The sequence below is a fragment of the Hyperoodon ampullatus genome (genome assembly GCF_949752795.1).
Source record: "Hyperoodon ampullatus genome assembly, chromosome: 8".
NCBI lineage: Eukaryota > Metazoa > Chordata > Mammalia > Artiodactyla > Ziphiidae > Hyperoodon > Hyperoodon ampullatus.
In genome coordinates, this window is record NC_136921.1 from 74402168 (window position 1) to 74426709 (window position 24542).

The 24542-nt window shown below is 37.8% G+C and overlaps 1 protein-coding gene across 3 annotated transcripts in view; it reads right to left on the reverse strand.

Moving 5' to 3' along the window:
* Positions 1-24542, reverse strand: part of CCDC148 (coiled-coil domain containing 148) — a gene marked incomplete at both ends in the record, with an annotated part of 272157 nt that overhangs the window by 132677 nt on the left and 114938 nt on the right. The window lies entirely within an intron of this gene.

The window sequence follows — 24542 nt, forward strand, 5'->3', positions numbered from 1 at the left end:
AAAAAGTTCTAAATTATAACATAATGGGTTCTTTCAGTCCTTTATTTGGTCTTGCCATGAGTTCCAGGCATAATTTGAAGAAGTTTAAGAATGAGACATAATATTTTTAAAATATTTGTTCTATCTTGCCTATAACAATATTTTAAAAATTATGACCAATGAATGAAATAATAAATTATTAACTACAGATTAAAAAGGAATTTTGTTAATTCAACAAACTTCCTGTTTCTAGACTGGAGGAAAACACAAATGTAGAGAGTCAAATAAACAATACACAAAGGAAACTAAGGCCTGAGGAAGGCACATATTAAGGTTGACTTTAAAAATAAGTCTAGGGGGGCTTCCCTGGTGGCGCAGAGGTTGAGAGTCCGCCTGCCGATGCAGGGGACGCGGGTTCGTGCCCCGGTCTGGGAGGATCCCACGTGCCGCGGAGCGGCTGGGCCCGTGAGCTATGGCCGCTGAGCCTGCGCGTCCGGAGCCTGTGCTCCGCAACGGGAAAGGCCACAACAGTGAGAGGCCCACATACCACAAAAAAAAAAAAAAAAAAAAAAAATAAGTCTAGGGACTTCCCTTTGGCACAATGGTTAAGAATCCGCCTGCCAATGCAGGGAACACGGGTTCGAGCCCTGGTCCAGGAAGATCCCACATGCTGTGGAGCAACTAAGCCCATGCACCACCACTGTTGAGCCTGCGCTCTAGAGCCCGTGAGCCGCAACTACTGAACCCGCGTGCCACAACTACTGAAGCCGTGCACCTAAAGCCTGTGCTCCGCGACAAGAGAAGCCACCACAATGAGAAGCCTGTGCACCACAAGGAAGAGTAGCCCCCACCTCACCACAAGTAGAGAAAAGCCCACTCGCAGCAACAAAGACACAATGCAGCCAAAAAAAAAAGTAAGTCTAAAATTATCTTTTATTTTACCCGCTCAGCTTCTTGCTTTGTGGAGGTAAGACTAGATATTGGTAGTAAAAAGATAACCAGTGGCATTAAATTTCAGATCACTAAAGAAGTCATTTGTAACAGGATCCCTTTAAGTCACCTTCCCAATAACATATCCACCATGCTCCAAAATACCTTTTTTAGTTCAGAACTTTCCAAGGTACTGGCCTGGTTTGTGTTCCATAGAAAGTATTAGCAAAGCCCTATGCAAAGTAAAAAGGTTACAATATCAGCTTGAACTCTAGACTGAATTAATGTTTCTTTATTATTCTGAGTTTATTTGCATATCATCATTCCTGTTTAATAAGTTGGAATAATCAAATACAGATGCAATCAGAGGGAATATTATTAGCAACAAATATTTCTTTGATCCAAGATGGAGACTTGCTATTGTTTATTTCTATCATTGGCCTTCTACTTTAAAGTTAATTGTGCTATTTAAAGAATTTTTACAGTATGTCCTCTATGCCCTTGAAAAATATTTGACAATTTAAAACAATAAAAACCTCTTTAAATCAGTGACACTAATGGGAATTCCACCATCCTCATCCAACTTACCCAGTTTCTGGGTAAGTTGGATTCTACCATCCTCATCCAACTTACCCAGTTTCTGAAATATATATATTTCATGATACTGATAAGTAGCAAGAAAGAAACAAAATTATTTTTCAAAGAAGATAACCTTCTCTAACAGCTCTATAATAGGGAGAAAAAGTGGGCTGGAAGTGTTCCATTAGGAAGAAGCAAACTCTACATTTCTTCATAATAATATATTGCAGAGAAAGAATTTGAGATTTCATTCATTGAACACACTGAGTGTTTGGGTTCTCTCTGAATCAGTTAAGCCAAAGGCTTCTGCAAATAAAGCATCTCAAATAGGAGTATTAAGCCTGGAGAAAGGCTTGCCTGAGTGGTTTTGGCATTTAAAACACCCTCAAGTCTTCAGGGACAGTATCTCAGGTCCTCTCTCAAGGAACTCATTTCATTCATGATAACATAAATGCATTTTAATAGCAGAGTTAGCCACATTTCTACATGGCAAGCAATCAGAAAAAGGAATAGACCCAGAGTCGATGTCCTCATTAATGCTTTTAAACTGTTTCTGTAATCAAAGGGACTTGAATGCAGTTTGAATTTCCATCTTTATTTGATTACAAGGATAGACATGTAGGGGTGTATGTGCTGGGGAGGAGGAAGCGACAGAATCTAGGTCCAATAAGCTCTCTGTTCTTTTAAATTGTCATTTATCTATATAAAGGATGCTGTTGGTGCCAGGCTAGATCACCTTGATGAGCTAGAATTCCTGTCTTCAAAATGCTGGTAATTCACAGATGTACCTTCCTCCTCTGAAGAACTGTCCTGGGCCAGATGGGAACTGCCTCACCCAGGAGGCTGTTCTCCCACTACCTTTGAGAGCCAACCCCAACCAACGACTGGCTGACATGGGGGTACAGAAGGCCAGGCCACTTGCCTCAAGATGAGACCAACTCTGTGATGCCATTTGTGCTCCAGAGTTTCACTGTGGGAGCAAACTGTAACCTGTTTCCACTGAGATCTTCTGCCACAGACATCTTCCCCTCCTCCATCCTGCTTCCCTTACCATCCTTCTCCTGAGAGCACTGCCCAACAAATCACATGTTCTTACAATCCCTGTCTCAGATTTGCTTTTACAGAACTGACCTAAGATAATCTGTGAGCAACCTTACCCATAATTGTCAAAAATTATTTAAATCCTTTGGCAAATGGAGAGGTACTTCTAAGCTAATTGTTTTGATGATCTCTCATACTGAATTGTGGTGTAAGATTGTGGCTATCCTCAAAATGCAAATAGCAAACATTTACAAAAATGGTTTTTAAATAAAAGCACACATTAAGCAGTGTGCATTGCTATAAATAAACATAGCAGCAGAAGAATTTGTGGCACTCAGTACATTTTTATACATTGCATGAATGTATTAATTAGGTGCCATTTTAGTGACATTAAAACCACTTAAACATATGAAGATAATATAACATTAAAACTAGATATTTCAAACCAAGTATGCTATGAACAATGATCACATCCGTTTTGCTCCTATTGATTTTGGAAAACTCACATCTCAACAGCTTTTTCCAATTACCACAATTACACAAATTGTAAGTCATTTTTCTATTAGATGTAGGATAAAAATGAAAAACATGCTTATAAGAAACGATAGGGCTTCCATGGTGGTGCAGTGGTTGAGAATCTGCCTGCCAATGCAGGTGACACAGGTTCAAGCCCTGGTCTGGGAAGATCCCATATGCCGCGGAGCAACTAAGCCCATGAGCCACAACTACTGAGCCTGCGCTCTACAGCCCATGTGCCACAACTACTGAGCCCACGTGCCACAACTACTGAGGTCCGTGCGCCTAGAAGGCAGTGCTCCTCAACAAGAGAAGCCACTGCAACGAGAAGCCCATGCACAACAAAGAGTAGCCGCCGCTCACCGTAACTAGAGAGAAGCCTGCGCGTAGCAATGAAGACCCAATGCAGCCAAAAATAAAAATAAATAAAATTATATTTTTAAAAAGCTTAAAAAAAAGAAATGATAATATAAATACTCATAATATTATTATTTTAGAGTACTTATAGCAATTTCCAGAGCTGCCAGCTTAAATTTTGAAGCAAATATTCACATCAGCAACACTACTGGCAGAGTCATGCATCTCCATTAGGATGCTGTCTGTGAGGGAGAAAACTCCCACCACTATATATATATATATACTGAGTCTTCTGGGTAGTAAAAATCTAAGATGAATATTCAAACATGATAGCTTCTTCACAATAACGAAGTAGCCATTTCCTACTTAGCATCTAAAATAAAATCAAATTTAACATATCTGAATTTCTAAATTCAAATCTGGACATTTATCTTTTCTAACCTTCATCTTTTCATTGTAGAAAAAAAATCTATATAAAATAGCAAATTATCCTAAAATTTTGTACTTAAAAAAATATCTTCGGACAAAAGATCTTTGGTAGGTCTCTGCAATTTCCATTTTTCTGTCCATCCAAATTTTCTAATTTAAAATGTTTCAGGAAATTTCAGCCTGCAGGAGGATGAGGTATTTATTGCTCAGTCCTTACCCTCCATCCCCCACTGCCAACTGAGGTCCACCAATATAATTTCATCATGATTTCCCAGGATATGAGACAAAACAGGTACCTCAGAAAAGGAGGATGACAGGGCTGTGAGAATTCAACGAGACCAAGGCCAACTGTCTCCATAATTCTACCTGTTTGAATCGTTACAAAAATCCTAACCTGACTCACAATCAACTTAACTACCAGTTTTCTTCATAATCGTGTTAAACCACTTCCCCAGGGTTCTGGTTCCATAACATCAAAAGACATTTAGTGGGGTGGGGGCAACCAGCGATGGCAAACAGCCCACGTAGGGCAACAGGTACCTTAACAGCAGGGACAAGTCTATGAGAATAAACACTGTGTATTCAAACTGGCTGAAGTTGTCTTATATTTTCTCAGAGTGAAGGGGGCTTTCCAGCAAAATGGTAATTAGGGCCTCCTGACGCTAGCCGATGCAGTTACCAGCATCTGATGACTACCTTGACTGGCAAATGGCCATAGTGAATCTGGATTGAAGAAAAGCTCTTGTCTCTTCAAGTGTAATGCTGTCAGGGGAGTGAGACACTGGTGGAATAACGTGGATATAGATGGCTCTGACACAATCTGTTTGTTTGGCAGCATTGGGTCTGACCCTCTAGAAAATACAACTTGACACCACTTTTCAAAGTTGTCTTTCCAAATCATACCCATCCAAACACTGAATCTAATCAGCCTGGTTCCTGAAATTGTCTCCCCAGCTATTCACCACCCCACCCCAGGCCTATTGTGCAAACACAAATCTTTGATTTTCAGCCTGGTTTACAGAGGGCCCTCTGGCCGCAGACTCATTTCTGACCAACAGAATCGGCTCCTTAGATGTTGTTTGGGTATGTACATTGTCTTCCAGGAGATCATTCCCATTTAGCAGTCTTCACTCTCCTGGCTCCCCAGGCTCTGCCCAGTTTACCTACTCAGGTGGGAGTTGACAGCCAGAATAAAGTGGGCTCTTAGGAGTATGGTCAAAATCCACTGAATTGAAGAATCAACAGCAACAACAAAGTGGTCCAGAAGATAAAGCCAGAACTTGTACCAGCATCCAAAGCTGCCTTCTTCTGAGGGGTGACAGGAAAGTGAAAATATGACCCTCCAGAATTTCTTATAGGAGAGTTTAGGAATGAGAATCTGGTCAGAAGAGGAGGCTAAGTGATTTATTTGGAAGCTGCAATTGTTATTTTCATAACAAGCACTCTGTATCTGTTTTTTGTATCTGTTTTTACTTAGATACTGTTTAAAAGTAGTTTGCATGGAAAGCTGAATTTTTTACTTAGAATGTGTATTTTTTGGAGGTGGAGTAGCTGGGATGGTGGCAATACACCTAAACCATCTTTTGTGCCTACCTCCATCCACCACTAGTTTTAAAAGGCAGTATAATTCCTAGTGGAAGTTTAGAAATAATATGATCAAGATAAAACAGCTTGTTAAAAGTAAAATGTAATGGCTTAGCCATCCCATATGCTAGGTTTTAAATAATTATATTCATCACAAAAACTGTAAGGAAAAGGTAATTGTAGCAGACATCGCCTCTAGTCTTGCTCCTGCTCACCATAATCCTGATTTTATTCAAGAGTTACCTTTCTGCACAGGCCCCCCACTTCAGGGAAAGTGAGCCCCATTCCAGCCCCGGGAGTGAATCTTGACTGATCTTAAGCCATTCACAAACATCTGTTCTCAAGCTTTCCATTCCTCTTCCCAGGGTTTGATATAATCATGGACAAAAGGCCCAAAAGACCACCGAAATGGGAGAAGAAGTCTTCTGGGGGCAAAGGCTTCCTAGCTCTTAAAACAAGTCACAAGGAAGAAAAGGTCCCCTTCTGCTTCTGAGTGTGGCAGTGTGGAACTGCTCTAGTTGTCTGGCAGAAAGTCATCTATCTACCCTGCAGGAAGGCAGGGCAAGAGAATGCAGAAAACTAGGCCTCGCTGTGCTTGGACTTCTCTACCTCTATGCTTTGAATGAAACAAGAAATCGCTTTATTATTTATGTTACTTTGACTTGGGTTGGGTATTCTCTTACTTTCAGCTAAAGATATCCTATCTGACAGCTGAATGGAAGAAAAATGACTTTTTAAGATGTAGCATCCTAATATTGCTTTGGAAGGAATGTACTATGAAGGATGTAGATTCAAGAGATGCAGATCCAATGTGGCCAAGTGACCAACATCTACAGTGACACTCCTGAGCTGACTGGGAACAGAGAAGTGTTTAACACCAAAGGCCATTTTTAAGACAAAAAAAAAAAAAGAAAACCAAACAAAAACAGCTCAAACTCAAACGAACAGAATCAGTAAAGAAAAGATCATCCACAAACACATTATTTGCTCTAATTAAGAAAAAAATCCTATTGAGCCAAAATCTGCTTCCATGTACCATTTTATTCTTCACTTTTGGGGAGCAAGAATATTTTTAGGTGCAATAAAGTTGATGTGAATAAAGTTACTTTATATGGATATTATTATTCAATTTTCCAGGTTCAAAAGCAAGGATAATAGAACTGGCTTACTTGTTTGGGATGGGATGAGAAAAAATTTAATTAACAATTATGAGGGCTTCTGAAATTTTAATTGCCACATAAAAACACTTATAATATCACCTCAAACCAACTACCAGTAATCATTAAGAAACTGTAAGACTGGAATAGAAGAATGATGGTTCTTTTTCTCAGTTTGTTATTTCTTAGACATTAACAATGTTCAACTTTATGTTCTTTTATAGGCACTAGTGTTGGAAATAAACACATGCCTGTGAGTGTGGTAATTGCAATTTCCTACATTACTAGTTCTCCATAGTCTCAGTTTTAATGATACAGTTTCCTCAAAGGATTGTATTTACCCACAGTTGGACTTCAAGGTATAAGGAGTAGGAAAAACTTGTTATTAATTACTGATTTGATATATAAAGTAGGCATTATAATTTCTCTCATGTAAAAATTTGACAATCCTGTCTATAGAAATTTTAATCTTGTCTTTGCTTATAGTTACACATATTTTATTATTTAAATAACAAATTGTATCTGTATCATCCAGGTTTAAAAATAACATATATCAATTGTGCTGGACACAAATCTGTCAAGCTGCTATGTTTCCATTTTCTCCAATCTGATTTAATCAAGATTAATTTGATTTCATATCCAGCAAAAAACAAAAACCTCTCATAAATAACTCTCACTCCATCCTGTAGAACCCTGATTTTTCAGTCTCCTAAAGTATTTAAAAATGAATACTTGTGCAACATTACACTGTATAGTTTCTATTTGAGGCAATTATATCAAGAAGGCAGTTGTGGACTGCAGTGATACTAACAATAAAGCCTGCTGAACTAGAAATTTATGGCCACTATGCTTAGATGTACTTTTCACAAAGACATTTAAACAAACATAACATATCAGTAAATACACAGACTGAGTTATTAATTAAGAAAAAGCAAAAATCTAAGACTAATTTTTGGTATATCCTGCATAAATTGGACCCATTTTTTTCCTTGATAAAATGTATTCCACTGTAGTCAAGAGAATTTAAAATATACTTCATTCCCACAACAAACCCAGAGTAGGCTGAACAATCACCAAGTGTGGCTTTTAGTTCATGACCATAAAGTAATTAAGTATTTTCAATGATGTATTTATTTTAAGAGAAAGCTATGAAATACACATGACAAAAAAAAAATCACAGTCTGCAATTATTACCTCCCCAGAAGAAATACAAATTCCCAGGTAAGGTTGGACAATCCATGTTGGAATAGGCCAAGAGACAATGGGAGTTGCACTGACCAAGGACACTGCTTGAGGGGGTCATGTAACCAACGTGACTAAGTGAACACATTAGTGTTCAAATAATTATGCTCCTGTTTCTGAGCACTTCTCCCCTTATTAACCACCCTTGACATACAATCAGCCCAGACCAGAAATGTAGAACCTCAGACTGGACATGACCAGGCCCTGAATCTTTCCAAAAGTTCTGAGAATACATTCTCAGAGAAAAATGCCACCTGCTAATTAAAGTGTTTTAACTTCCTGTAACTTCATCAACTAAGCAAATGTCAGTGGTTTATTATGCTCCTTTCCCTCTCCTTCTTCTATCTTGTATTCACCAAGGAAGAGTCACATATGTAAGCATATGTTTATTCAAATTTTTTTTAAAGAAAATCATGTGAGAGACATAGAAAACAAACTTATGGTTTCCAAAGGAGAAGGTGGGGAGAGGGATAAATTAGGACTATGGGATTAACAGATACACACTACTATATATAAAATAGACAATCAACAAGGATTTACTATACAGCACAGGGAACTATATTTGATATCTTGTGATAACTTAAAATGGAAAAGAATCAAGAAAAGAATATAGATATATGCATATATATGGATAAATGAATCACTTTGCTATATACCTGAAACTAACACAGTATTGTACATCAACTATACTTCAATTTTTAAAAAAAGAAAAGAAAGAAAATCATGTGAGGCCACTCACTGTTTCCTGAATGCTGGCTTCTAATGCTGGTTTTTATCTATTTCATCTTTTATCTTTTTGCCAATTCTGTTGGCAAAACTGACATAAGTACAGTGTTACAGCTATGCTATATAAATACTGAAAAAGAGACAGAAAGAGAATATGAACGAGGCACTGGTGATATTCACACATGATAGCCATAGCCAATACCTTGACCAACAAGTCCAAAAGATGAACCAAATGATAGCCTGTTGGTGAAAGTATAAATTGTTTCTACTTTCCTGGAAGGCAATATGGCAATACTCTCAAAAGCCTTAGAATTTTTCACGCCCTTTGGCCAACAATTCCATTTCTAGGAATTCATCTAAAAGGATTAACCGTGGGATTACTCAAAGTATGGTGACAAGGTTTTTTATTCCAAGGTTTTAAAACAAATATCAAAATATGTAATACATACATATTTGTCCAAAACCAGAAAATGGGTTACATTTGTGTGGATGAATTATAACAATGTATCATAATACCATGCATGTAATAACAAATATGCTATAAAGAATATTTAATACAGTGACTTAAAAATAGAAAAAGGTTACTAAACATTTATAGAAAAAATGACTAATATTGGATCCAGATCACAAACTGGAAAAACAATGGATAGTGTAGAGTATTTTTTCATTTTTATGAACAATATACATATATCTGAAATGTACAAAATGCTACCAGAGGATATCTCTGGTGTTAGAAACTTAGATAAGCTTTTAGTCTTCTCTTTGCCTGCCTCAACTTTTAAAAAATTTTCTCTAATAAATGTAATTAGTTCTGTATTAAGAGAAAAAACAATAAGTCCATAAGCTACTGACTAGTTATTTTGAAAGTTACTAATAATTAGGTAAATTGAAATAATTTAGTTGAAAAAGTATAAAATTTTTGGGTGTTAGCAATGTATACACAGAGGGAAAAAATTGTTAAAAATCATTGTGGATTTTAGAGAGGGCAGGCAGCAGAAGCAAGAAGAACTACAATCCTGCAGCCTGTGGAACAAAAAACACATTCACAGAAAGATACACAAGATGAAAAGGCAGAGGGCTATGTACCAGATGAAGGTACAAGATAAAACCCCAAAAAACAAATAAATGAAGAGGAGATAGGGAACCTTCCAGAAAAAGAATTCAGAATAATGATAGCGAAGATGATTTAGGACCTCGGAAAAAGAATGGAGACAAAGATCTAGAAGATGCAAGAAATGTTTAACAAAGACACAGAAGAATTGAAGAACAAAGAAAAAGAGATGAACAATACAATAACTGAACTGAATAATAGACTAGAAGGAATCAATGGTAGAATAACTGAGGCAGAAGAACGGATAAGTGACCTGGAAGACAGAATGGTGGAATTCACTCGTGTGGAAGAGAATAAAGAAAAAAGAATGAAAAGAAATGAAGACAGCCTAAGAGACCTCTGGGACAATATTAAATGGAACAATATTTGCATTATAGGGGTCCCAGAAGGAGAAGAGACAGAGAAAGGACCCGAGAAAATATTTGAAGAGATTATAGTCAAAAACTTCCCTAACATGGGAAAGGAAATAGCCACCCAAGTCCAGGAAGCGCTGAGAGTCCAATGCAGGATAAACCCAAGGAGAAACACGCTGAGACACATAGTAATAAAATGGGCAAAAATTAAAGACAAAGAAAAATTATTAAAAGCAGCAAGGGAAAAATGACAAATAACATACAAGGGAACTCCCATAAGGTTAAAGCTGATTTCTCAGCAGAAACTCTACAAGCCAGAAGGGAGTGGCATGACATATTTAAAGTGATGAAAGGGAAGAAACTACAACCAGGATTACTCTACTGAGCAAGGATCTCATTCAGATTCGATGGAGACATCAAAACCTTTACAGGGATTCCCTGGTGGCGCAGTGGTTGAGAGTCCGCCTGCCGATGCAGGGGGTGCAGGTTGGTGCCCCGGTCCGGGGGGATCCCGCATGCCACGGAGTGGCTGGGCCTGTGAGCTGTGGCCGCAGGGCCTGCGCATCCGGAGCCTGTGCACCGCGGCAGGAGAGGCTGCAGTGGTGACAAGCCCGCGTACCGCAAAAAAAAAAAAAAAAAAAAAAAGCTTTACAGACAAGCAAAAGCTAAGAGAATTCAGCACCACCAAACCAGCTCTACAACAAATGCTAAAGGAACTTCTCCAAGTGGGAAACACAAGAGAAGAAAAGGGCCTACAAAAACAAACCCAAAACAATTAAGAAAATGGTAATAGGAACATATATATCGATAATTACCTTAAATGTGAATGGATTAAATGCTCCAACCAAAAGACAGAGGCTCACTGAATGGATACAAAAACAAGACCCATATATATGCTGTCCACAAGAAACCCACTTCAGACCTAGGGACACATACAGACTGAAAGTGAGGGGTGGAAAAAGATATTCCGTGCAAATGGAAATCAAAAGAAAGCTGGAGTGGCAATACTCATGCCAGAAAAAATAGAATTTAAAATAAAGAATGTTACAAGAAACAAGGACGGACACTACATAATGACCAAGGGATCAATCCAAGAAGAAGATATAATAATTATAAATATATATGCACCCAACATAGGAGCACCTCAATACATAAGGCAAATGCTAACAGCTATAAAAGAGGAAATAAACAGTAACACAAAAATAATGGGGGACTTTAACACCTCACTTACACCAATGGACAGATCATCCAAACAGAAAATTAATAAGGAAACAGAAGCTTTAAATGACACAATAGATCAGAGAGATTTAATTGACATTTATAGGAAATTCCATCCAAAAACTGCAGATTACACTTTCTTCTCAAGTGTGCACGAAACATTCTCCAGGATAGATCACATCTTGGGTCACAAATCAAGCCTCAGTAAACTTAAGAAAACTGAAATCATATCAAGCATCTTTTCTGACCACAATGCTATGAGATTAGAAATAAATTACAGGGAAAAAAATGTAAAAAATACAAAAACACTGAGGCTAAACAATACATTACTAAATAACCAAGAGATCACTGAAGAAATCAAAGAGGAAATCAAAAAATACCTAGAGACAAATGACAATGAAAACATGACGATCCAAAACCTATGGGACGGGCCTCCCTGGTGGCGCAGTGGTTGAGAGTCCGCCTGCCGATGCAGGGGATACGGGTTCGTGCCCCGGTCTGGGAGGATCCCATATGCCGCGGAGCGGCTGGGCCCGTGAGCCATGGCTGCTGAGCCTGTGCGTCCGGAGCCTGTGCTCCGCAGCGGGAGAGGCCACAGCGGTGAGAGGCCCGCGTACCACAAAAAAAAAAAAAAAAAAAAAAAAAAAAAAAAAACCTATGGGACGCAGCTGTAGATGAGCAGAGAAGTTTATAGCAATACGAGCCTACCTCAAGAAACAAGAAAAATTGCAAATAAATAATGTAACCTTACACCTAAAGGAACTAGAGATAGAAGAACAAACAAAATGCAATGTTAACAGAAGGAAAGAAATCATAAAGATCAGAGCAGAAATCAATGAAATAGAAACAAAGAAAACAATAGCAAAGATCAATAAAACTAAAAGCTGGTTCTGTGAGAAGATAAACAAAATTGATAAACCATTAGCCAGACTCATCAAGAAAAAGAGGGAGAGGATTCAAATCAATAAAATTAGACATGAAAAAGGAGAAGTTAAAACAGACACCACAGAAATACAAAGCATTCTAAGAGACTACTATAAGCAACACTATGCCAATAAAATGGACAACTTGGAAGAAATGGACAAATTCTTAGAAAGGTGTAACCTTCCAAGACTGAACCAGGAAGAAATAGAAAATATGAACAGACGAATCACAAGTAATGAAGTTGAAACTGTGATGAAAAATCTTCCAACAAACAAAAGTCCAGGATCAGATAGGTTCACAGGTGAATTCTATCAAACATTTAGAGAAGAGCTAACACCCATCCTCATCAAACTTTTCCAAAACGTTGCAGAGGAAGGAACACTCCCAAACTCATTCTATGAGACCACCATCACCCTGATACCAAAACCAGACAAAGCTACTACAAAAAAAGAAAATTACTGATTTTTTTTAGTAATAGCCAAAGAATATCACTGATGAATATAGATGCAAAAATCCTTAACACAATACTAGCAAACAGAATCCAACAACACATTAAAAGGATCATACACCATGATCAAGTGGAATTTATCCCAGGGATGCAAGGATTCTTCAATATATGCAAATCATCAATGTGTTACACCACATTAACAAATTGAAGAAGAAAAATCATATGATCAACTCAATAGATGCAGAAAAAGCTTTTGACAAAATTCAACACCGATTTATGATAAAAAGCTCTCAGAAAGTGGGCATAGAGGGAACCTACATCAACATAATAAAGGCCATATATGACAAACCCACAGCAAACATCATTCTCAATGGTGAAAAACTGAAAGCATTTCCTCTAAGATCAGGAACAAGACAAGGATGTCCACTCTCGCCACTATTATTCAACATAGTTTTGGAAGTCCCAGCCACGGCAATCAGAGAAGAAAAAGAAATAAAAGGAATACAAAGTGGAAAAGAAGAAGTAAAACTGTCACTGTTTACAGATGACATGATACTATACATAGAGTATCCTAAAGGTGCCACCAGAAAACTACTAGAGCTAATTAATGAATTTGGCAGAGAAGAAAAAGAAATAAAAGGAATACAAAGTGGAAAAGAAGAAGTAAAACTGTCACTGTTTACAGATGACATGATACTATACATAGAGTATCCTAAAGGTGCCACCAGAAAACTACTAGAGCTAATTAATGAATTTGGTAAAGTTGCAGGATACAAAATTAATGCACAGAAATCTCTTGCATTCCTATGCACTAATGATGAAAAACCTGAAAAAGAAATTAAAGAAACACTCCCATTTACCACTGCAACAAAAAGAATGAAATACCTAGGAATAAACCTACCTAGGGAGACAAAAGACCTGTATGCAGAAAACTATAAGACACTGATGAAAGAAATTAAAGATGATACAAACAGATGGAGAGATATACCATGTTCCTGGATTGGAAGAATCAATATTGTGAAAATGACTATACTACCCAAAGCAATCTACAGATTCAATGCAATCCCTATCAAATTACCAGTGGCATTTTTTACAGAACTAGAACAAAAACTCTTAAAATTTGTATGGAGACACAAAAGACCCCAAATAGCCAAAGCAGTCTTGAGGGAAAAAAACGGAGCTGGAGGAATCAGACTCCCTGACTTCAGACTATACTACAAAGCTACAGTAATCAAGACAATATGGCACTGGCAAAAAACCAGAAATATAGATCAATGCAACAGGTTAGAAAGCCCAGAGGTAAACCCACGCACCTATGGTCAAGTAATCTATGACAAAGGAGGCAAGGATATACAATGGAGAAAAGACAGTCTCTTCAATAAGTGGTGCTAGGAAAACTGGACAGCTATGTGTAAAAGAATGAAATTAGAACACTCCCTAACATCATACTCAAAAATAAACTCAAAATGGATTCGAGACCTAAATGTAAGACTGGACACTATAAAACTCTTAGAGGAAAACATAGGAAGAACACTCTTTGACATAAATCACAGCAAGATCTTTTCTGATGCACCTCCTAGAGTAATGGAAATAAAAACAAAAATAAACAAATGGGACCTAATGAATCTTAAAAGCTTTTGCACAGCAAAGGAAACTACAAACAAGACGAAAAGGCATCTCTCAGAATGGGAGAAAATATTTGCAAACGAATCTACGGACAAAGGATTAATCTCCAAAATATATAAACAGCTCATGCAGCTCAATATTAAAAAAAGAAACAACCCAATCAAAAAAGGGGCAGAAGACTTAAATAGATATTTCTCCAAAGAAGACATACAGATGGCTAAGAAGCACATGAAAAGCTGCTCAACATCACTAATTATTAGAGAAATGCAAATCAAGACTACAATGAGGTATCACCTCACACCAGTCAAAATGGCCATCATCAGAAAATCTACAAACAACAAATGCTGGAGAGGGTGTGGAGAAAAGGGAACCCTCTTGCACTGTTGGTGGGAATGTAAACTGATACAGCCACTATGGAGAACAGTATGGAGGTTCCTTAAAAAACTAGAAATAGAATTACCATATGACCCAGCAATCCCACTACTGGGCATATACCCAGAGAAAACCATAATTCAAAAAGACACATGCACGCCAATGTTCATCGCAGCACTATTTACAATAGCCCAGTCATGGAAGCAACCTAAATGCCCATCGACAGACAAATGGATAAGGAAGATGTGGTACAGATATACAATGGAATATTACTCAGCCATAAAAAGGAACGAAATTGAGTCATTTGTAGAGACGTGGATGAATCTAGAGATGGTCATACAGAGTGAAGTAAGTCAGAAAGAGAAAAACAAACATTGTATATTAACGCATATATGTGGAACCAAGAAAAATGGTACAGATGAACTGGTTTGCAGGGCAGAAATTGAGACAGATGTAGGGAACAAATGTACGGATACCAAGTGGGGAAAGTGGCAGCAGGGGGGTGGTGGTGTGATGAATTGGGAGATTGTGATTGACATATATACACTAATATGTATACAATGGATAACTAATAAGAACCTGTTGTAAAAAAAATAAATAATATAAAATTCAAAAAAATCATTGTGGATTTTCAATAGCATTCAAGATTTAGATCTCATAATTATTACTAGAATAATTATATAATTATAATTAGAATAATGATTATGAATCAACACTATAAAATTTAATAACTTATCAAACAATAAAGTAGAAATTACTTGTTATCATTCTATAGCTTTTGCCACATATTGGCTTCAGATCTGACATAGCTGAATGGAGCATCAATTATGTCTCATCCATATGATTCATTCATCCAAATGTTAGAAAATTAAAGCCACAATCTCATCTGAGTCTAAAACAAGCAATTAAACTGTCTTCATGTTACTAATGAAATACAGCCCAAACAGAATCTAAATAGCTTCACAAACATACTGAATAAATAAATAGGTTCAATTGCAGCCAACTCTTAAAAAAATGTTGTAGTAAAAGACAATATCCTTTAAAGGTCTGTTGTCCAAGATAGAAGCCACTAGACACAAGTGGCTATTCGGCACTTGAAATGTGGCCAGTCCCAATTCAGGTGTGCTGTGGTGTGAAGTGCAAACCGGATTTCAAAGACTTTGTATGAAAAAAGAATGTCATATATCTTATTAATAATTAAATACTGATTTACATTGAATCACTGTTGGCACTATTGAATCACTATTGGCACTATTTACATTGAATCACTACTGGCACTACTATTAATCACACTTGGCACTATTAAGTTAAAATATACTACCATAATACATTTTATCTTTTAAAATATTTTAATATGGCCACATAAAAATTTTAAATTATCAATGTGGCTCACAGCCTACTTCTATTAAATAGCACTGCTCTAGTAGTCAACCCAATTTACCAACATCCTGGTGCATATACATGCTTGAAGTAGTGTGGTGTGAGGGAGAAGCTTTCTATTCAGATGAGCAGAAGAAACTCATTCCTGCTCAGCTATCTACTAGTTCAGAAATTTTGGGAAAATTGCTCATCTACAGCTGCAGCTGTAAAACAAATCTGTAAAATAGAGCTTTTGAAATGGGGTGTATTGAGGATTAAAATTACATGTACTTGTCATATCATGTAATAGGCACTCAATAAATATCAATGGTTCCGTCTTCCCTCTTTATCTTAGATTTTTAAAGATCTGTATTTTTGCTTTATAAAATAGAAACAGTATGTATGCCAAAATTATTTATAATGTTACTACCTGGGGACAGCTATTGTTATTGTTTATTTGGGTGGATAACCTCTCAGTCTATTTTTTCTGTGGCTAAATGGATGTAACACTTTCAGAGGGAAAGGGAAAAAAAAAAAGAGAACCCATGTTATGCAAGCTATTTTGTGGCCTGATTCTTAATTGCACAGCAAATTATCGCAACTACCGGTGTCATTAAAATTCTTTAATATAATTCTTAATGACTGTAGTATTCAATTGTGTGGATGTATCATAATTGATGAAGCTATTTGTTGGCTATTTAGTCATTTTGAAGATTTTGCTATCACTTAAGAAAGAAAAACAATATTGAACACCCTTGAAGCCAACTATTTATTTCACTTCTATGATTATTTCCTTTAAGATTATTTCTAAAGAGACAAAGAGAATTTACACTTATAAAGATATTTGATGACATATTGCCCGATTGTCTTCCAAAAGTGTTTATTCACTAGTCCTGTATAAAAATGCCCATTTCTTCCATATTTTTAAACTTGGATAAATTTCTTTTGTGTTTTGGGCTTCCCTAGTGGTGCAGTGGTTAAGAATCTGCCTGCCAATGCAAGGGACACGGGTTCAAGCCCTGGCCCGGGAAGATCCCACATGCCGCGGAGCAACTAAGCCCATGCGCCGCAACTACTGAGCCTGCATTCTAGAGCCCGCAAGCCACAACTACTGAGCCCATGTGCCACAACTACTGAAGCCTGAGTACCTAGAGCCTATGCTGCACAACGAGAAGCCATGACAATGAGAAGCCCACGCACCCCCACTCACCGCAAGTAGAGAAAGCCCACGCACAGCAACGAAGACCCAACACAGCCAAAAATAAATAAATAAATAAATAAGAAAGATTCTTAAAAACTTCTTTTGTGTTTTACCATTTTATAGGTAAAAATCAGTATTTTAAAATTTTTCATTGCTTTAATGAGGAAAGAGGTTTTCAAAAATTTCTCTGTCATTTGTATTTAGAATTACCATCCAGAGTTCCATGGACTGTCACGAGGATATCAATTCACCTCCCAGCATCTGACCATAGAATCTTGCATCCCCACCCGTTACTGTAGTAGATGAACCATTCGTGCTTATTCCTCCACTTGTGCACTAAATCTTATTACTGGATTATTCTCATCAGCATCAAACATACTAATATTTGTCCCATTTTAAGCAAAAGACAAAACAACAACAACATAAAAGTCTGACCTTACTTTCTTGCTCTCCTTTGCAAAATAACCGCAAAAGAGTTATCTATGCTCATTGCCTTCAATTGTTTCCTCTCATTCACTTCAACCCAAACCAGTTGGGCATTTGTTCCCACTTCTTCAGTGAAAATGGTCACAAAGACCTCCATGTGGAGCCAGTAGTCAACCATGAGTCCTATTTTATTTGACCTAGCAACATTTACTCAGTGGATCGCCCCTCCTCCTCACGGTGCTGCCCGCTCCCTCTTCCCTTGCCTTCTGGGACAGCACACTCTTGGTTTTCTTTGTATCTCACAGACCTTCCCTCAGTGTCCTTTGTTGGTTACCCTTCTTCTTGCTGACAATGTAATGACAGCAGACCCAGGTGAAACAGGAGGAAAGGGGGCAGGGCACGACCTTTAAAAGAATGACATAGCCTTTAAGGATATGACATAAACTGGTTAGAACCAACTAGGTCCAAGATGTTGGAAGATTCGACTCCCGGTAGACCTTGAGCCTCATTATACACACATTGTAATGCATTAGCATAGGCTAAATGACAGACCCACAGGCACGATGACAGTTCTGAGGCTGACCATAAAAGGACAAAAAGTGGGTGGTGGCCCAATTCCTGGAAATCCCTGCCGTTTCCCCAAAATAGTTGGAATAATCCTCCCACTTATTAGCCTATGAAATTACCCAGCCTGTAAAAACTAACCATCCCATATTCTGGGGCTGCTCTCACCTTCTGAGACTGACAGCATTCTGTCTATGGAATGCGTAGCTCTCTAAATAAATTCACTTCTTACCTATCACTTTGCTTCTCCCTGAATTCCTCCTGCACTGAGACATAAAGAACCTGAGCTTCATTAAGTCCTGAGACCAGGTGTGCAATCTTGATTGAAAGACCGTGGGTTTGAGTCCCAGCCCATGGATTCATGTCCCAATCCGAGTTTTGGCTGAGTGGAAGTCTCAGCCCGAGTGTTCAAGTCCCAGTCAGAGTTCTGGCTGTGTGCAAATCCGATCTGAGTTGTGCAGTTTCACAAGGAACTAGTCTTTGATCCTCTCCTTTGTCCCTTCACACTCTTTTGGTGATCACATCCGGTTTCATGCTGGTGACTCACAAACATGTATCTCCAGCTCAGATTTCTCTCCTGAACTCCAAACTCATATTACTGACTGCCTTCATAAAGTCTGTACTTGGACATCTGATAGCATCAAACTCAACATGTCCAAATCTGAATGCCTGATTTCCCCCTCTGCTTTGCTTACAATCTTCCCCAACTCAGTTGATGGTAACTTCATCCTTCCAGTTGCTCAACCACAAAATTTTGGACTATTCTGCTGCTTTCTTTTCCTCACATACCTTATTTTAAGTCTGTCAGCAGATGCTGTTGGCTCTACCTTTAAAATGTGTCCAGAAGCTGACTATTTCACACCATCTCCACTTCCTGATGCAGGCCACCCCTATATCCCACCTGGGTTTAATAACTTTCTAAGGGTTCAGTCTTTTCTTGGCCCTCCTTTCCTCCATCTTAAACACAATAACTGCCAAAGTGATTCTGCTAAAACATAAGTTAGGTCTAGTTAGCACACTTCCTCACACTTCTGCTCCCAGTAGCTTCCCATATCACTCAGAGTAAAATCAGAAGTTTTATAAATGGCTACCAGGCTCTAAATGTCCCACCCTCACCCTTACTTCTTTGACCATCTTCTATTCCTCTCCCCGTCTATCACTCTATTCCTGCCACACAAGCCTCTTGCAAGAAACGTGCCCACCTCAGTAAACACTGGCTAGAACACTCATACCGCAAATTTCTGCATGGCTAGCCCTCTCACCCCCTTCATGACTTTCCTTCACTGTCACTTCCTCAACCAGGACTATCCCCAAACTTTTATTCAAATTTGCAACCTGTTGGGACTTCCCTGGCGGTCCAGTGGTTAAGACTTCGCCTTCCAATGCGGGGGGTTGCGGGTTCCATCCCTGGTCGGGGTGCTAAGATCCCACAGGCCTGGTGGCCAAAAAACCAAAACATAAAACAGAAGCGGTATTGTAACAAATTCAATAAGGACTTTAAAAATGGTCCACATGCAAAAAGAATCAAAAAAACACTGTAGTCTGTCCCCTGCCCCACAATCCTAGCAACTTCTCTTTTCCTCTAATCTCTATTGTTCCATAGCACTTATCACCTTCTAATATACTACTGTGGATAATTTACTTACCTAGGGTGTTTATAGTTTGTTGTGTGTCTCCAACCTGCCTCATGAGTACAGGGGTTTTTGTTTATTTTATGCCAGTAATTGTTCAACAAATATTTGCGGAAAATATATATGATAAGTCACTTCTTCCTCTCTTTTGTCCCTTTTCTCTTCTGCCTGTTCAACAATCAATTAATTTTGCAAAGTGTTTTTATATGTTAGAGATTTTAATTTTTTGTGCCTGATATTTGCCAACGTTTCCCATTTGTCATTTGTTTTTTACCCTTATTTTTTCCTTAAAAAATTCCTTGTTTTTAGAATAGACAGTATATTCACAGGCTTCAAAATTCAAAAGGTATAATAAAAGGGGGGAGTTACAATAAAAATTCTCTCTCATATTCCCCCCCACCCAGGCATCTAGCTCCCATTCCCAAAGGCAACAAATGTTATCAATTTTTGCATATTTTTTCAGACATATAAAAGCAAATATGTATCTGTGTGTGTGTATGTGTTTTACTTTTTCCTGTTTTACACAATGTGTACTGTACATTGTATATAAGGCTTGCTTATTAACCTTATATCACACCTTAACCCTGACCCTTGGAAAGTGTTCCATATCAGTGAATGCTAAGTATTTACTTTTTTTTTTGGCCAAACTGTGTGGCTTGCATGATCTTAGTTTCCCGACCAGGGATTGAACCCAGGCCCCCAGCAGTGAAAGTGTGGAGCCCTAACCACTGCACCACCAGGGAATTCCCTACATCTTTTTTTTTTAATCTGGAAAATAATACATTGTATGGTTGTACAATAATCTACAGAACTAGTTCCTATTGACATTAAGATTGTTTCCTCAGTCTTTAGCTACTACAATGAATAATTAAAAATAAGTCACTGTATATTCAAGTATACAGTTGACCTTTTGACAACATGGAAGACGGGTAGGGAGGGGAGGGTTAGGGGCACTGACCCTCAGCACAGTCGAAAATCTGGGGACTATGAACTTTACCAATCCTTCTCAGTTTTCCCTCCCTTTGGTGGGACAGGATGGCTGGAGTTGGGTATTTCCATCCCCCACACGGAAGGCTAGCGCTGCTGGACCTGTGTATTTTCCCGCCCCCAGGTAGGTTAGGTTCTGATAAAACTGTAGCAGTTTGGGCTCCAATAAAATAGTTTCCCCTGAGGGCAGCCTTTGTTAAGAACAGAATGCTCTGGAGTATTTCCAAACGGTTCATTTTCCCCTCCCCCCTCAGAGGCACGAGGGGATTTTTCTCAGATATTCACTGTGGGTACCTGGTAGAACTTCTTGAGGTAAAACTCACAAAAGTGTGCTGACACCCCCCTTAACTAAGGCCCCCTAGAGTTTTTAGCTCTCAAAGTTGTCCACAACTCAGCTTCAAGCAATCCATCAATTACAGTCCAGGTGTTCCTACCCCAACACTGGTTCCCCTGACGGTTTCTGCTAAACGAGTTTCTTCTCAGGTAATTTGTGATTCTCTATATCACCTGTGTCTCCAGCTCTGTGGGCAGTGGTTTGCCCTGTGATCTAACTTCTCTGAGGTAGTTAAGAAGAGTTGTTGATTTTCCAGTTTGTTCAGCTTTCTACTCCTCATTAGAGCAGAGTGGCAAATTCTAAGCTCCTTACTTGCTGGACAGAAAACTGGAAGTCCCTTTGATTCTTTAAAGATTTAATACTTGCCTGAGGAAACATCCCGTTATATTTTATTAAATGTTTATGTCATTGAATTTATTTAATTTTTTTCTTTACGATTTTCACTGCAGGTAATGTGTTTTTAAAAGGCCTTCTCCACTCCAAGATTATTTAATACTTGTTTTTATTTTTATCTAATTCTTTTATGATTATTTTCTTCTTCACATTTTAATGCACCTGGAGTTTATTGAGTCATATGGAAAAAGAGATCTAACCTAACTTTCTAATTCCCTGTTATTTAGTGCTGTCATATAAATAATCCCTCACAGTATAAAAATTTTACCTTTACAATAAATTATTACAGATATTTTCTGTTTTCTGTATTTCTATTTTGTTCCATTGATCTGCTACAGACATATGAACTTCCTAATTTATTTTGATATTAAAATGTATATTTATATTTGGCTGTGCAAGTTTTACCACTCCCCCACCCTAGTTATTCTTCATTTTGAAGAAGTTATTCTTCACTTTGGGTGATTTTACAACTTAATCTTCCTAATAACTTTTGGAATAATGTTGAATGATTCTTCAATTGCAATTGTACTAAATTGACAGATTAATTTCATGAGTCATGGATATTTTGAAATCAAATCAACTATTATATAAAATTAGGAATTTTATACTCAAACTGGTTTAAGACATTAATATAGACTAATTGCCCTCGAAAATTCAGCAGTGAGGTTGGCTTCCCACGCAGTTCAAACAGGGTACCAGAACAGTTTCCCCATGATTGTCTGGGCCCTCTCCTCTCCTTGTGTGCTGTTGTCCTTCATTCACAAGATGGCTGCCAGCAGCAACCACAGCCATGTACTTTCCTGGTAGATCCACAGGGAAGAAAATGCACTACTCCTCACAAGTATCTAACAAAAGTTCTGAGCTTTGCCTAGATTTGGACCATCCTGAGCTAATTGTTGTGACCGGGGGGAATGAAGTTATGGACTGGTGCACACTCCCAATCAGGGTCTACCTTTGGATCTGGGGTTGGAGTCATTCCAACTCAAACTGGCAAGCTGCTACAAAATAGGAGGAATTAAAATAAATATTGGGGACTAACCATGATGTCCACTGCCTTTAGCCCAATGAAAATTTCTCACAATTTAAAAATGTCCCCTAGATCTTTCAGCCTTCTTATGTTGTAGCAGTAGGCACCTATTTAAAATATGCACACACTCACTTGTGCAGGTGTACACTATATGTATACAATCTATGTGAATTCTCACAAGGCCTAATAACTAGAACCAAAAGGGGAAATGGCCTTATCAAAATAATGGCAGATACTGGCAAATGAAAGTCCAGTAAATATTACAATTGAATATATAATTCACTGCGCTAGTTAGAACAGTGCATTTACATGCCTTACTCCCCACCAGCCACAGATTTCTGATGCCCACCACCTCTATTTATTCAAAACAACCCATTTAGGGACTTCCCTGGTGGCGCAGTGGTTAAGAATCCGCTTGCCAATGCAGGGGACACAGGTTCAATCCCTGGTCCGGGAAGATCCCACATGTTGTGGAGCAACTAAGCCTGTGCACCACAACTACTGAGCCTGTGCTCTACAGCCCATGAGACACAACTACTGAGCCTGCACTCTAGAGCCCACGAGTCACAACTACTGAGCCTGCGCTCTAGAGCCCGCGAGTCACAACTACTGAGCCCACATGCCGCAACTACTGAAGCCCATGCACTGAGAGCCGCAACAAGAGAAGCCACCGCAATGAGAAGCCCGCGCACCGCAACGAAGAGTAGCCACCACTCGCCACAACTAGAGAAAGCCCACATGCAGCAACGAAGACCCAATGCAGCCAAAAACTAAAATAAATTAATTTTTTAAAAAAAGAAATATAAGAAATACTAATACTTATCACATTCATCTTCTTTCATTTCAAAGGAAGAGCCTTTTACTTCTATTGCTAATTTACTATACAATATTCAATAGTTTTCCTTTCTTTTAAGGTATATATTCTTTGGGGAAATTTTTGAGGTCAATATAATAAAAAGCATATTTTCCTACAAAACATTTCCCAGAAATTTCATATACAGAACACTACATGAAGTAGGCTACTGATCTGACCCAGGGTGGCATTTCTGGGTTTGTTCATTAAATGAATTTTAATATAGAATTTACACTAGAGAAGATGGCCCTGCCGACACTGAATTTTAAGTCACTTAACATTATACTTGTCATTCAGAAGAGGATTGTCATTCTCAGGATACAATCGAAAGTGCATTTTCTTATTGCTATTTGCAGCAACAAGGATGGGACCTAAAGAATACCATACTAAGTGAATTAAGTCAGAGAAAGACGAATATTATATACTATCACTTACATGTGGAATCTAAAAAATAATGCAAATGAATCTATATACAAAAAAGAAACAGACTCACAGACATAGAACACAAACTTATGGTTACCAAAGGGGAAAGGGAGGGACAGGGAGGGAAAAATTAGGAGTTTGGGATTAACTCATATAAACTATTACACATGAAATACATAAGCAACAAGGATTTACAGTATAGCACAGAGAACTATATTCAATATCTTGTAACAACCTATTATGGAAGATAATCTGAAAAAATATGTATATATATAACTGAGTTACTTTGCTGTATACCTGAAAATAACACAATATTGTAAATCCACTTTTTTTAACTTCAATTAAAAAAAAGTGCATTTTCTAAAAAAATATTTATAAAACATACTTTGTGATCACTATAGGGCAAAATCACAGTAGATTACAAGTAACATAATTCCATGGGTATATTTTCCATTGTAATTGATTTTTAGTACTGATTTGTAAATTTCCATTGAAGAAGAGCTTCACATCTTGAAATAAAAATTCATAGTTATCAAAAATTCACGTTTGAAAACTATTTCTTACCTGTGTAGTAAAGAGATAAATAAGAGGGATATTTTCATCAAGTTTCAAACTTATAAAAATCTTTAAAACCATTATTTCAAGGAAATTACTTTGGAGAAAAAAAAACCTCTCTATTCAACAAATAGTAAATCTAAACATCTATTGATAGTCTGTATTCCAATCACAAAGTATCTATGAGAACAGTAAAC